The following is a 15,124-nucleotide window of genomic DNA, read 5'->3' as shown; positions in this document are numbered from 1 at the left end:
GAATTTTTTTGTTTTAATGTGAACACTGTTGCTTACACTTCTAAGTATATTATGGGGATCAAAATAGAAATAATGAAAATAATGAGAAGCATATAAATGTATAAATTGTAAAATGGTTTAAAGAATTAATATTTCCAGTAAACTTTTCATCTTATAGATATTACTTTCAATACTAAAGAAAAGCAGAAAATAATGGCAAAAGCTCAATTGGTTAATTACTAATTCTAATAGTAAAGGAAACTAGCAGAAAGGCATTTTATATATTATTTTTCAGAAAGGGACTTTAAAAGTTTTTTTTTTATCTTCAATTTTTTTTAATAATGGACAAAATGTATAGTATATTTATTTTTAAATTAGTTGTTTTGTTTTGTATATTTAATATTGACCAATGTGCCACTAAAATGGCATGCCAAGTCTAAGTACTTTTCTTGTATGCCCAAACCTCCAGTTTCAGAAGTCAAGCATGGTATATAGAAGCTTATTTACTACTTATTAATGTAGGGGATAGAGGAAATGCATGGGTTCTTATGAGGAGAACTGTTCACAGATTCATCTTTATAACTAGAACAAAGATCAAACTTACCAACTTGTAATGACATGATGGGACAAGAGAGGAACTCTGAACAAATTTCAAAGAGAAATCAACAAGCTGATCAAAAATGTCACTTTAATAAGGCTTAGAGTTCTCTAAGACTAAGAGCCAGAGATGTGTGGTTCATTTTAGAGCAGGTTGAATCAGTGAGAAATTCAACACTGTAGGTAATAAATTCAATATTGCACTTGGCATTATAACATAGAGATAAACTACATGGGCTCTGAAACAAGATTAGGTTGGCATCTTGGTCTCATAATTTACTAATTCTTTCTCCTTTCAAGTTCCTTATTCCAAGTCTTAGTTCTCTTCCCTGTGAAAGACAACAATGCTAAAGGGTCAACCAGAGAGTTCAAGGAGACAACGCCTGCAAAAGGCCCTACAGTGTCCCTGAACTACAGCAGGAGCTTAATTAAGGTGTTTAAGGTGAAAATGGAAATCAGTGAAAAGAATAGAGACTGTAAGGATCATGTGGAGAAACACTCTCTGAGCGAGAGCAAAGAAGTAAGCATTTCACCAAACTTAGCACTTGAAACAGGAAAAACACATAATAATATTAAAAGGTATTCATGAAACAGTTCCATTTCTGAAGTTTTATTAACCTGATAGGGAAGCTCACGTGCTATTTCCTCTAAAATATCATAAAAAGAAAATGTATGAAAATCAATTATAACAACATAGAGCAATTTGTTTTCTGATGTAAATTATTTTACACTAGAAAATAAATATACTTTATAATAATTCTTTAAATTAGAAGAAAGGTTTCCTATGCCCATTTATTCTTTTGCTTATTGCTCACTATTATGGTGGTAACATTTCTTTTATATATATATATTTAATTTAGATAATAGGTAATTCCAAGAAAGTTGTAGCTGAAATTCAAACAAAGGTGAAAATGCTGAAGTTATTGTTAGTTGAGATATTTTGCATAAAGTAACATTTTTCCAGATTCAAAAACCAATCCATTTATAATATAAAGTGTGGAGCTTATATTACTAAATTGTAATAAGCATGTACATAATTTCAGAAGTCAATACTATCAAAAACAAACAAGACAGCTCCAGTAAAGAATACAGCTTGGGTGCTGAAACATATTAGTTTGATAATGATAGGAAAAGTGTATCATTAGATTAACTGAGCAATTAGAAAATCTCACAGCTGTGCTTTTTCACAACAGGAGAAAATATTCCCTTCCTTATTAGGAAGATATTTGAAAGAATATTCAAATGGCTGAAAATAATATCTAATCTCTTAGAAAATAATCTTGTATGCCCTAATAATGAAAAAAATAAAAAAAAATGAAATAACAACTGCCTTTGAGAGTAACAAGATTTTTGATTTGTGTTTTGCCTGATGGAGACACAAGGCTACAATTCTACTACCTCATTAGTGGTTCAATTTTGAAAACCAGTAATAAATATCTTACAACTGAACTAAAGATATGCATATAAAAGTACAAATATACAATACATTTTTGTGTATGATTATGAATAAAAAATACAAAATCAAGACTATAAAAACAGGCCCTTGATTACCATCCACAAGAGTCTAGTTTCTTAGAATACAAAGCCTTTTTAAAATCAGCTTTCACAATAAATATCAGATAAACAAATGTTTCTGTAAATTTAATTTTTGGAGAGTTTATGGTCTGCCTCATTAACACAGAGACACTAAATGTACTGTCAAAGGGTGCAGCTGTGAATTTTTCTAATTATCTAATTAATCTAATAATACATTTCCCATAGCATTTCATACTGAAACATTGCTACAATTGAGACTCTCCAAAAGAGAGATCTTGGTTTTCAATTCAATCAGCCAATGAATAATGGAATGTTAGCAGAAGCCTCATTTCTGGTAGACTGAGGTCCATACCCATAGTGGGAATCTGTTTATTTTTATGCTAGCATTGAAGTGGAGAAATGTTTTCAAATTTGCCAAAATCTCAATCTTGCTGTGACTCTTGTATTCACTTCTATGGTTATTATAGCTGAAAACGTACGTTTCATGAGAAGAGATTAAAAAGTCTGATGAAATTGATACAGTTTATGGAAAATCCATGGAGAGAAATACTTGTTTAAAAGTAAACATTATAGTTACTGGTAAATATTCCTTCAAATAACTTAATAGAAGTTATTGAGGCCTACCAGCCAAATATTCCCTGATGTATTTCTCCTCATCAAAGCACCTTTATAATCATTATATTAATATATTTTATTTGAGAACATCTAGGCCTAGCTTCCTTCTCTCCCTAAGGGCACAGTGCAGTTTCTTGATCTATGCTTTACAAGAATGCAATATTAGAAGAGGCGTTCCATAAAAAGAAAAGTAAATAGAAAACAATGATTCTCTTTGTAAGGTTACACAGAAAGTTGTTCCCTATGAGATTTCATGTTCTATTTTCCAGACTTTGTCAAATTAGATTTAGAAAGTTTTCATTCCTAGTTATGAAATTGATGTTTGTTAAGAAAAATCCTCATGAATATATATTATGGGTAAAGTGTCATTCTAAGGCAAACATGGTATGTATATAGTGATGTTCACGCTATGCCAAAACAATGGGTGGAAAAAGTATTCACCTGGTTTGTATATTTTCGCGGCTTATCGCCTTGTTTTCTTTTTCTCAAACTATCCTCTTATAGCTTTCTAAAACAGTGGTGTCCTAGCGTTAGTGTGTATCAGAGTCATTGGCGAATCTGTTAAAAGAGCAGGTTTCAGGACCCCACACCAGAGGATTCAAATTCTCTGTTCATGGCAGGGAGTGGGTGGTGGCCAGATTCTAACATTTTAAAATAAGCTTCCAGGTGAACACAAAGGAAAGTATTCCTCTGAGCACACTGAAATCTCATTTCCAGAACCTATTTCCAAAGCACATTTTCCAAATTGTTGGGGGGGGGGGGAAACTAATTTAGAGAACACTGGAAATAAGTACCATGGAACAATTCTTAAGGTGATAGAACAAAATTGAAATGGATCTTTAAAGTATGTTGTCCAAGATACAGATGGAAACTTTCTTTTAAATGTCTACATATTAAAAGGAAAACAGAGCATGCAAGTGTCCTATTTAATTCCCAGGAGTGGAAGGAAAAGTTTATATTCCCAGACCATAGTCTGAACCTCTAACTCCCTCTTGCTGAGAGAATATTCAGAGGGCATTCTGACTTGGGCCTCTCCTCACCAAGCTCCCCAGCTCTCCTCTGTAGTTTACATAATCTCCTTACTCCTGGCTATACACACCTCCTCCGGCAAATTCTGAAGGCAGCTTTCAGATCTTGTACAAAGCCTCCCAGATTTATTACCAGGTTTTCTGCAAGGAGTGATCCTACACTCTCAGCCAAATCCCTGCTGAGTTTTGTGGATATTTGTGAAGGATAAATACAGCATGTGCAGGACAAAGAAAATGTGCTCTTCCAATCACCAGGCTGGATTGCTCAGTTACTGCTGACAGAAATGATACACTTATTTGATCGTGCCAAACTCTCTCAGGCCTCAGCATGGACTTTACAGGCCAGTTGCTGTGTGTTAGTATTTTAATCAGGAAGCAGCTCAACTGGGGGAGTTGAACACAGAGTGCTTCCTTTTCCCTGGCATGTTTACATCCTTTTATCTGTTTTTTTATCGAATTCTCCTTCTGAATAGACGTGTAGAGAAAATGCAGGAATCCAGATGGCCCTGGAAAAGTCACCAAGATGTAGGTTCTGCTGCCAATGCTCATTGTCCCTCCCACATCCACATGTCTGAAAAAGCTCTAATAGCAAAAAGAAAACATGTGATGCCATATAACCGTGGAAAGGACTGACACTCAAAAAGGACAAAAGAAGACTATTCCAATTTAGGTACAAACTTGGTTTCGTAATAAGATGAGGCCTTGATAATCTCCAAAATCAACCTAATTGTATTCATTTTTCCCCTCAAACTCTTCTGTAACTTCCTTTTATTGGGTTGATAGATTTAATATAGGTGTTTTTAGGTTTCTTCTATAAATATAATCTATAGAGGAGATCACTGGGTTAAAAAGGTCAAAAATTAATATGCCATCCTATGTAAAGAGACTATTCATCTTGATGGAAATGCATGGAAGAGAGTAATTTGTAGTTCTAATCAAAGCTCCTCTTCAATCTCTTTTATGGAAAATGGTATTGCCCTTCTCTATCCTATCTGCTTCCCCCAACATGGTTCCATGCACTAAAATTTAGAAGCTTTCCAATTACTTATTATTTTATTTCCAGATAATTGTTAACTATAAAATTATATTTTTGTTAATTTTAACTATTTTAGTAAAAGTTTAAAAAGTTTTAGGAAGAAAATTTATCATTTTATACTCTATTCCTTCAGAGTTGCGTTTCATTTTACTAACTTTTTACTAACTTGCCTGGAAAGGATGCAATATTCTTTACATTAGAACATTACTTTCTAAACTGAGACTTTGCTTTCTAAAATAAGTCATGTCATCTATTTTGTACATTATGTTTTCCTAGTCATAAAGATATTGAATCACTTCATCAAGAAAATAAATAATTTATTTCCAAAATTTGCAGTGACAGATATAAATTTTGCTTTGTATTTGAGCTTGGATGTGGGGGATTAGAATGTCTTTCAAGTCCTACTCAAATTTATTTTAGCCAACGGTGAAAAGTCTATATCTGGGCTCTGCTCTGTGTATAGACCTCCTGGGCAAAGGAAAATCATATTTTCCATGCAGCAATTGGGATGATTTTGGATGAAACTGAAAGAATGCTTAACTAAAAATGAGCTACATTCTAAGGATAGTCTCATATAACAGAATCTCTAAGATTGGCAGCCTTCAGATTAATTGAGGGCCTCAGTAATGTCAGGTACTGGTTTGATTTCTCTGGGATTCTCTTGGTTTTTTGGTCAGAGTTGAGAAATATAAGCAACACGTTCAAGCATGAAATTCTCACATGATAACATCAGAATCTAAAGGAAAGGGGTGATGGAAGATGTTTCTCTGTTCAACTTTCTCTTTTTATCATGGAGGGAAAACTTTCCAAGGAGCTGTTCAGTAGGCTTTCTCTTACAGCTATTAGGCAAGGACGGAGTCGGATGCTGCAATCACTTCAGTCATGTCCAACTGTGTGTGACCCCACAGACGGCAGCCCACCAGGCTCCCCAGTCCCTGGGATTCTCCAGGCAAGAACACTGGAGTGGGTTGCCATTTCCTTCTCCAATGCATGAAAGTGAAAAGTGAAAGTGAAGTCGCTCAGTCGTGTCCGACTTTCAGCGACCCCATGGACTGCAGCCTACCAGGCTCCTCCATCCATGGGATTCTCCAGGCAAGAGTACTGGAGTGGGGTGCCATTGCCTTCTCCAAAGGAGTCGGATGCCCCTGACTAAATCCATCACTGGCAGAGTGGAATGAATGTTACTGTGACTGGATTTAAAACACGGTTCATCCTTTGTAGCTGGGGAGGGGTCACCATTCCCAGAGGCTCACTGGCTTCTAAATGCTACCTAAATAAAAATAAAGATTACATTAGCAAGGAAGACGCAAGAAGTGGCTATTGGTTAGGTAGTCAATAAGATCAGCCACAGGCCAATACTTCTGTTTTTGCTTTTTTGTATTGTAATGAGCATGTGGCGTGGTAAACTGCTGGCACTATGGGTATGACGATTCTTCACTGCAGGGGACCGTCATTCATAATGCCGGAAATTCAGCATCCTTGACTGTCACCCACCATGTGCCAGTGTCGTTACTTCTCTGATCATTTCTAAAACCCCAACACTAACACTCTGCCAAATATTCCTGTAGCTAGATATTTTCATACTCGAATTCTAGGGTGTTTTGAAGGAAGAAGGACCTACTTAGAAACTAACAAATCCTTCTTGAAGTGGAATATCACAGAATGCTTGAGATCAAGATTTAACAATTCTCACAGTATATTTTACGGCAGGTTATTTATATTCTTACTGTTATGAGGTCTTTGAGATATACTCAATTTTTTATCACAAAAAAATGTGTAGACATTTTTTACACATAAGCATGTATTGATATAAGTTTTGGAAAAGTCTTTAAATTCCAAAGTGAAAGTCAGTCAGTCTTGTTCGACTGTCTAGGACCCAGGAATTCTCCAAGCCAGAGTACTGGAGTGGATAGCCTTTCCCTTCTCCAGGGGATCTTCCCAACCCCCAAATCAAACCCAGGTCTCCTGCATTGCAGGCAGGTTCTTTGCCCACTGAACCACAAGGGAAGCTCAAGAATACTGGTGTGATAGGCTATCCCTTCTCTAGGGTATCTTCCTGACTCAGGAATCAAAGCAGGGTTCCCTGCATTGCAGGTGGATTCTTTACCAACGGAACTATCAGGGAAGCTTAAATTCCAAAAGTGACACTTAGAACTGACAGACAGTCATCCAAATTTCTTAACATTGCTGCATTTCTCAAAAATGAGGATTATTTTACTGTCCTCAGTATTAGATGATATCACATGCAAGAAAACTGCAAATATTTAGAAGATACTAAATATTCATTAATAATTAATTCCATTTCATATTTAAACCGTCATGATAAGCAATAATAAATAGGTCCATTCTTTGAGTATTATACCAGAAAATATTACCCATTCTTCTGTTTTTCATGGAAAACGTAGTATTGGAGACTATCTATAAAAGATCACTTTTTAGAACAAGGATTGGCAAAAAAAAAACCCTCTGGTCAAATCTCACCTGCTGCTGGTTTTGCAAATAAAGTTTTATTGAAACATAGCCAAACCCATTTGTTTACTATCAATCATATATGGCTGCTTTCAGAATACAAAAGCAGACATGAAGAGTCACAGCCAAGATTATCATCTTTGCAAAGTTGAAAATATTTACTATCTGGCTATTTGTAGAAAAAGTTCATTAACTTCAATTCCACAAGTGTCTATATGAGAAAAAAAGAGTGAAATGAAAGAAAAAAAGAAAAGTAGGGAAGGAAGGACGAAGAAGGAGAGAGGGAGGAAGAGGAAAAAAGAAGAGAGCAAGGAAAGAAAGAAAAGTCTTTGTTAATGTCTGCAGAGCCTAGGAAACTCCCTGGTAACTTCATAGACTTCACTGATTTACTTCATGTCTTTCTCCTTAACTCATTTCCCTTATTTGAACTGCGTTCTTTATTTACTTTACAACTTCAGCAATGCTTTCTTCTACTTAAATTTCTTGGCAGTTATTAACTGCTTTAAGTGGTCTTTAGATTTTATATCACTGAACAGGTCATTAGCAATTGTTTTTGTGCCAGCCCTTTTCTCTTTAATATTAAAAAGCAAATATTCCATAAGATATTTCCTGTGTTATAAAACTGCCAGCAAGAGCTCCCAAATACCACCATCACTGGGAAATTAATTTAGATTAATATATTCACAAAATATATCATGAATTATTTCTACTTTTCTAGCATCTGTTTGTACAATTTTCAATTTAATTCTGTGCTGTTGAAAGCCAAGATTTTAAACTTTATGGGACTTCCCCAGTGGCTCAGACTTGCCTGGGAAATCCCATGGACAGAGGAGTCTGTGGGGTTACATAGAGTCAGAAACTGAGCAACTAACACTTTCTTTTTTTGCATGCTATGTAAAATGTGTGTGTGTGTATATATATATATATATGTGTGTGTGTGTGTGTGTATAATTGCAATTAAAAATATTTTGTTATTTGGTAGGATGGTGCTAGTGGTAAAGAACCTGCCTGCCAATGCAGGAGACAGAGAGACACAGGTCCAATCCCTGGGTTAGGAAGACCCCCTACAAGAAGGCACAGAAACTCACCCCAGGATTCTTGCTGGAGAATCCCATGGACACAGGAGCCTGGCAGGCTACAATACATAGGATTGCAAGCAGTCAGACACAACTGAAGTGACTTAGCTCACATGCAAAGAAGATACAGTGCCTTGAAGTGGGGACAGATGCAAGGGCTTAGTTTCAGATTTAGCCTTGCCAATATACTTTACAAATTGCATTCTGTGATGGATAACCCACATTCCTTTTGACCTGTCAATATTTAGATATGATATGTGGCGGGGGGTTTTCCTTATCAATTTCAAGCCGTCTTCTGTCATCATATTTTGTGATCAGGAAATATGACCTAGGGTAGCAGATTTTAAGTACACTCTATATGTAATAACTCTGCAGGAACACCTATAGAAGCCAAAAGCTCTGTGGGCTGAACTCAGATTTAACTTTGTGGCTTTATTTGCAAATAACGGACTGTATGCCAGGGTTAGAAATAAAGAGTAAACAACTTGATTTGTATAAATCCTGCCTACCCATGAGCCATATAGTTTTCCAAACCCTTTCTACCTCAGAACACAGAAGGATAACAGCAAAATAAAAGGGTTTATTTAAAAGATTGCTATAAACAGAGGTGTCTGCGATTTAAGCATCCAGCTCCCTGCACTTTGAATTCCTCTGGGTTTTTATTTCCATTAAATCTAACTTTTCTGAAGATTAGTTTAGATTAAATCCTAGAACTGACATTTGAGACACCTGTCCAAGACTGTACTTAATAAATGATTCAATCCCTCCCTTTGGCATTACTAGAATACATCTCATCTCATGCAGTAAGCAGCAAACATATCAAATAAATTCACCATGCACTTGCTTAGTTCTGGAAAATAAAGTTGCACAAAGATTCAATCCACCAATATCATTATTTGGAAAGGGTACTTTAGCTGATGATTGAGTTAATGGTGATATCAAGTATCCATTTACTGGCAGATGTTAGAATTCACATGCATGACAGTGTTTGAGATGGGGAGCCCACAGAGCAGAAATTCTTGTATTCAGATGCCCATGAGAAACTTGGCCTGGCTTTCAGACCTGCCTTAGCTATACCCACATGGAATTTCACAGGACAGATAGCACCTGCCTCTCAGCCTGCTCACCCCTCACAGAGACGGCAGGCAGAGGTGTTCTATCATACAGGACAGGAGTAAAAAGCACTGAAGTTGGAGAAGCAGTAGTGAAAACTAGGAACAAAAACCAGTCATCGTTTGTTCATTCTAAGGAGTCACTCTTGGTATTGTGCGCATGCCTGCTGAGTCGTTAAGTCATGTATGACTCTGCAACCCTATTGACTGTAGCCCTGGGAAGTTGTACTCTTGGTATTACTGTATATTTTTAGAAAAGGCAGAAGAACCAGAGATCAACGTGCCAACATCCGCTGGATCATCAAAAAAGCAAGAGAGTTCCAGAAAAACATCTATTTCTGCTTCATTGACTATGTTAAAGCCTTTGACTGTGTGGATCACAACAAACTGTGGAAAATTCTGAAAGTGATGGGAATACCATACCACCTTACCTGTCTCCTGAGAAATCTGTATGCAGGTCAAGAAGCAACAGTTAGAACCAGACATGGAACAACAGACTGGTTCCAAATTGGGAAAGGAGTACATCAAGTCTGTATATTGTCACCCTGCTTATTTAACTTATATGCAGAGTACATCATGTAAAATGCCAGGCTGGATAAAGAACAAGCTGGAATCAATATTGCAAGGAGAAATATCAATAACCTCAGATATGCAGATGACACCACCCTTATGGCAGAAAGTGAAGAGGAATTAAAGAGCCTCTTGATGAAAGTGAAAGAGGAGAGTGAAAAAGTTGGCTTAAAATTCAACATTCAAAAAATGAAGATCATGGCATCTGGTCCCATCACTTCATGGTAAATAGATGGGAAACAATGGAAACAGTGACAGACTTTATTTTCTTGGGCTCCAGAGTCATTGTAGACGGCGACAGCAGCCATGAAATCAAAAGATGCTTGCTCCTTGGAAGAAAAGCTATGACCAACCTAGACAGCATTTTAAAAAGCAGAAACAAAGGTCCATCTAGTCAAAGCTGTGGTTTTTCCAGTAGTCATGTATGGTATGGATGTGAGAGTTGGACTGTAAACAAAGCTGAGTACCAAAGAATTGATGCTTTTGAACTGTGGTATTGAAGACTCTTGAGAGTTCCTTGAACTGAAAGTAGATAAAACCAGTCCATCCTAAAGGAAATCAGTCCTGAATACTCATTGGAAGGACTGATGTTGAAGCTGAAACTCCAATACATTGGCCACCTGATGTGAAGAACTGACTCATTAGAAAATATCCTGATGCTGGGAAAGATTGAAGGCAGGAAGACAAGGGGACAACAGAGGATGAGATAGATGGATGGCATTACCGACTCGATGCACATGAGTTTGAACAAGCTCTGGGAGTTGGTGATGGACAGGGAAGCCTGGTGTACTGCAGTCCATGGGGTTGCAAAAACTGGACACAACTAAGTGACTGAATGACTAACTGATTTATTCGTTTCTCTTTGATTTGTTGTACTTTCTCATAGTAAGCTTCTAAGATGAACATGACTCTGTTAAATGTAAATTGGGAAATAAACAGATTTGGGATTCATATTTGGGTAGAAGACCTGTGTTTCCCTATTTCTAGTAGGGTGACCAGGAACCCCTCTTTGCTCATTTAGAAAAAAGCAAGAGTTATGTTAGATCTCCTCTGAGGTCTGCCTTTAGAGTCCATACTCTACCAGTTATTTACTTTTCCTGTATAACATAAAACAGTATTCTATTATTGGTACCTTCCAAGTGCTTCTTCATAGTCTAAGAGATCTCTGCTACCCAGTCCCTACCAACTTCTCAAATTCATGTTTCACTTACTCCCTGTCCTCACTCCACTCCAGACAGTCACAACAGCTTTGCTGCCCCGTTTCTCACATTGTTCTTCTCTCCAATTTCCCTCAAAATTGTATTTCCTTTTTAATGTAGAATACTCTCTGTGTGTGCGCTCAATAGTTTAGTCATTTCCGACTGTTTGCAACCCCTTGGACTGTAGCCTGCCAGGCTCCTCTGTCCATGGGATTTCCCAGGCAAGAATACTGGAGTGGGTTGACATTTCCTTCTCCAGGGGATCTTCCTGACCCAAGGATGGAACCTATATCTCCTGTACTAGCAGGAGGATTCTTTACCACCAAGACACCTGGGAAACCCAATTCTTACCCTATCTCCCCAAAAACCTCACTTTCAAGTAGTTAATTTCAACTTCTATTTGCTTTCTAAGGCTCAGTTCAAAAGTCTACTTGTCTAGAACTCCTACTCTGATTTCTTCTTTCCCTCCAAACTACCTACTAGTCTTCCTCATGCTTCATTCATCTTAGCTTTATCACATTCTTTTGTAATTATTTGCTTACTTGTGGTTTCCTTGAGGCTGGAGAATGTATTACATTAGAGGTTTTGTCCCCAAGCACCCAGCCAAATATCAGATGCTCAATAAATATTTGTGGAATGAATGAATAAACATGCCCAGCTTACGGTTGTAAGACAGGGCAGCTAATTCTTCAAATCCTGTCTAGGTCGCCCTCTTGTGTGTGAAAAGTAGACAACCTGGAATCTTTAAAAATAAGATGTCAGTCTTAACCTCCAGAAAATTTGAAGTAGCCACGAAAGGACTAAACGTTTTGTGTGCTGTGGATACTGAGGAGAGCAGACTTTAGAATAGAGTCATCAGAAACTTCATCTATTGCAATATATGGTTATAAAGAAACAAACAAACTAAATCTTTAAGAGGAGAATGAGAAAGCATGCTTCTCTTACTCATGGAGTCACACATTTCTCAGGAATCATAAAAATTTCTAAGTAACTGCACACTGATGGTATTCTTTGTTTTCCCTTAGGTTTACTTGGTGCTGATCAGCAACAAGAACTGATATGATAAAAGACCCTGGAACAGAATTGCCCTAAGTATTGCAAAACAGTTTTTGTTGTTTCCAATTAATTTATTTAAGCAGCCAGAAATGACCCTGAATTGTTCGTCTATATTCTATTTAAAGCCGAGTATCAGGTTTTCTATATGCTGTATGATACATGTTACTTGTATCTGGAGAATACAAGTAATAATCTAATCTAAATTTCAGGTTAGATTAACAGTTGAAAAGTTTCCAAGAAATTTGTGAATACCAGAGAATACATCACAGCAACAAAAAAAAAGACCTGGAAAAATACTTTTGAAATTTCTATGTATCCATAATTCAGTTGAAAATGATTCTTCTTTCAAAGATAAGAAAGTTTGGTTAGTTGCTAATTTGTTTCATACATGATTGTTTTTTAGCAAGATGTGAAAAGCAAGAACATTTGTATCAAAATTGAAAGAAATAAAGTATGTGGTTTTGAAATGAGGAGACTCAAATCTCTGATTCCATTCCCTTTAGGCAAACTGATAATCCCCAATTTATTATGAAATATTTCTTCTAGCTAGTTTATTTCTAATTGGGCTCCTTTGTGTGTTTAGTTCCTGGAGGGTTAGAGAAATTTTCTGATCTCACTGGCTACTCTTTACTTCATGTCCAGTTTCCCACACAAATCCTCCTTTTTCCTTGTAATACTTCTTCATTAGTTCCATATTCTCAGCCTCATTATACATTCTCTGGTACTTCTGTATATAATGCCAATAAACTCTGACACATTTTTGCTTTATTGTTTCTTCCAATTACTATGCATTAAAAAAAAAAAAAAAGATGTCCACATCTTACTCTCCTATAGGTAATCAGTTATTTAACCATTTTCTTTCTTCTCTTTCTTTTTTCCATCCTTTTTTCCTTTATTTTTCTCTTTATTTCTTTCTCTTTCTTTTGGGCTTTCTTTAATCTATCATTAAAAAGCATGGTCATGTTCTCCAAAATCAATATTCCATTTAATTTCTTAACCAGCACATCATGACAGACAGATTTGTCTCTCCAACTTGAGTTCCCTTTTAAGCCACAGCCATCCAAAATGTTACCTCGTTTTTTTTTCCAATTCCCATAACTGTGAATTATTATGGTTTCATTTCTGTTGTCAAAAGATTTAGAAACAAAGGGCCCTGTAGTAAAGGTGAGCTTATCAGTCTAGCTCTGCGGCAAAATTGCTAGTAAGATAAATATTCCACATATCTTTAAATGTATGCCTATGATAAAAAGGACTATTTGGTTCTAATTTTTGTTTCTATAAAATCAAATGACAGCATGATAACAGAAACTTCAACAAAATTAGAATAAACATAAATTAGAGTTTTTAAATATAAAATCTGCCTGTCTATGGTCTACCAACTTAGGTATTTTTGATATATCTCACATAGTGACTCTTGCTATAATGAAATTTTTCTCAATGATCTTATTTGTAAAACAATAACTACAGAGTTACATGAAATTTCATGGTTCAGAGACTGTCATCTAACAAACTCATATAAGATTGAATCATCCAGGGCAGGGTTAAATAAAACACCTGCCTTACCTGAAGTTGCTCTGATTTTAATCACAGATTCAGCTAGCTGACTTCAGAGATGGGAGGACAGATGAAGAGTAAGAAGGATTTGAGACACTGACTGCAGCAACTTAACCATGTCAGCAAAACATTATACATACTTTTACAGTTTAGGATCAGCCTTTCCAAACCAATAATATCTGAAATCACCAACTCAATACCTCTCAACATTTTGTAAGGAAAAAAAGAGTTGACTTTCATATTCATTATAGAATTAAGACCTAAAAATTAAAACCAATCCAAAAAATTAATAAATTCCATGTAGAGATCCAAAGAAGATAGTTGTCAACAGAGACTTTTAAAAAAATGTTTTAAATACATTTCTCCTGAGATGCATATGTCCTGCACGTTTACTCTTTAATCAATCAGCTCAATACACATACAGATTCTATAAATGTTAAATGAATGTATCAGTGACTGTTATCTGCTACTTAGTTCCATTCAAAGTCAAGATAGAGATGACAAATCCTCCAAAAACAAATGTGTCCATTTTAGTTTGGCCTTTAGCCCTTTCTTCTATGATCTCTAGTATCCCCATCCTTGTCTCCAGGCTATTGCCCTGTGTTTCAATCACATCAGATTCTGGAAAGATCTCTGAAAACATTATTCACTAATCTGTGTATCAGTTCAGATCAGTTCAGTCACTCAGGCATGTCTGACTCTTTGTGACCCCATGGACTTCAGGACACCAGGCTTCCCTGTCCATCACCAACACCTGGAGCATGCTCAAACTCATGTCCATCGAGTTGGTGATGCCATCCAGCCATCTCATCCTCTGTTGTCCCCTTCTCCTCCTGCCCTCAATCTTTCCAAGAACCAGGATCTTTTCTAATGAGTCAGTTATTCCCATCAGTTGGCCAAAGTATTGGAGTTTCAGCTTCAGCATCAGTCCTTCCAATGAGTATTCAGGACCGATTTCCTTTAGGATGTACTGGTTGGGTCTCCTTGAAATTCAAGGAACTCTCAAGAGTCTCCTCCAACACAACAGTTCAAAAGCATCAATTCTTGGCACTCAGATTTCTTTATAGTCCAACTTCTACATCCACACACGACTACTGTAAAAGCCCTAGCTTTGACGAGATGTACTAGACAGCAAAATAAGGTTTCTGCTTTTTTATATGCTGTCTAGGTTGGTCATAGCTTTTCTTCCAAGGAGCAAGCATCTTTTGATTTCATGGCTGCTGTCACCCTCTGCAGTGACTCTGGAGCCCAAGAAAATAAAGTCTGTCACTGTTTCCATTGTTTCCCATCTATTTGC

This window comes from Bison bison, unplaced genomic scaffold, assembly GCF_000754665.1.
Source record: "Bison bison bison isolate TAMUID 2011002044 unplaced genomic scaffold, Bison_UMD1.0 scf7180017864490, whole genome shotgun sequence".
NCBI classification, from domain to species: domain Eukaryota; kingdom Metazoa; phylum Chordata; class Mammalia; order Artiodactyla; family Bovidae; genus Bison; species Bison bison.
Note: the sequence above shows the minus strand (reverse complement) of the source record.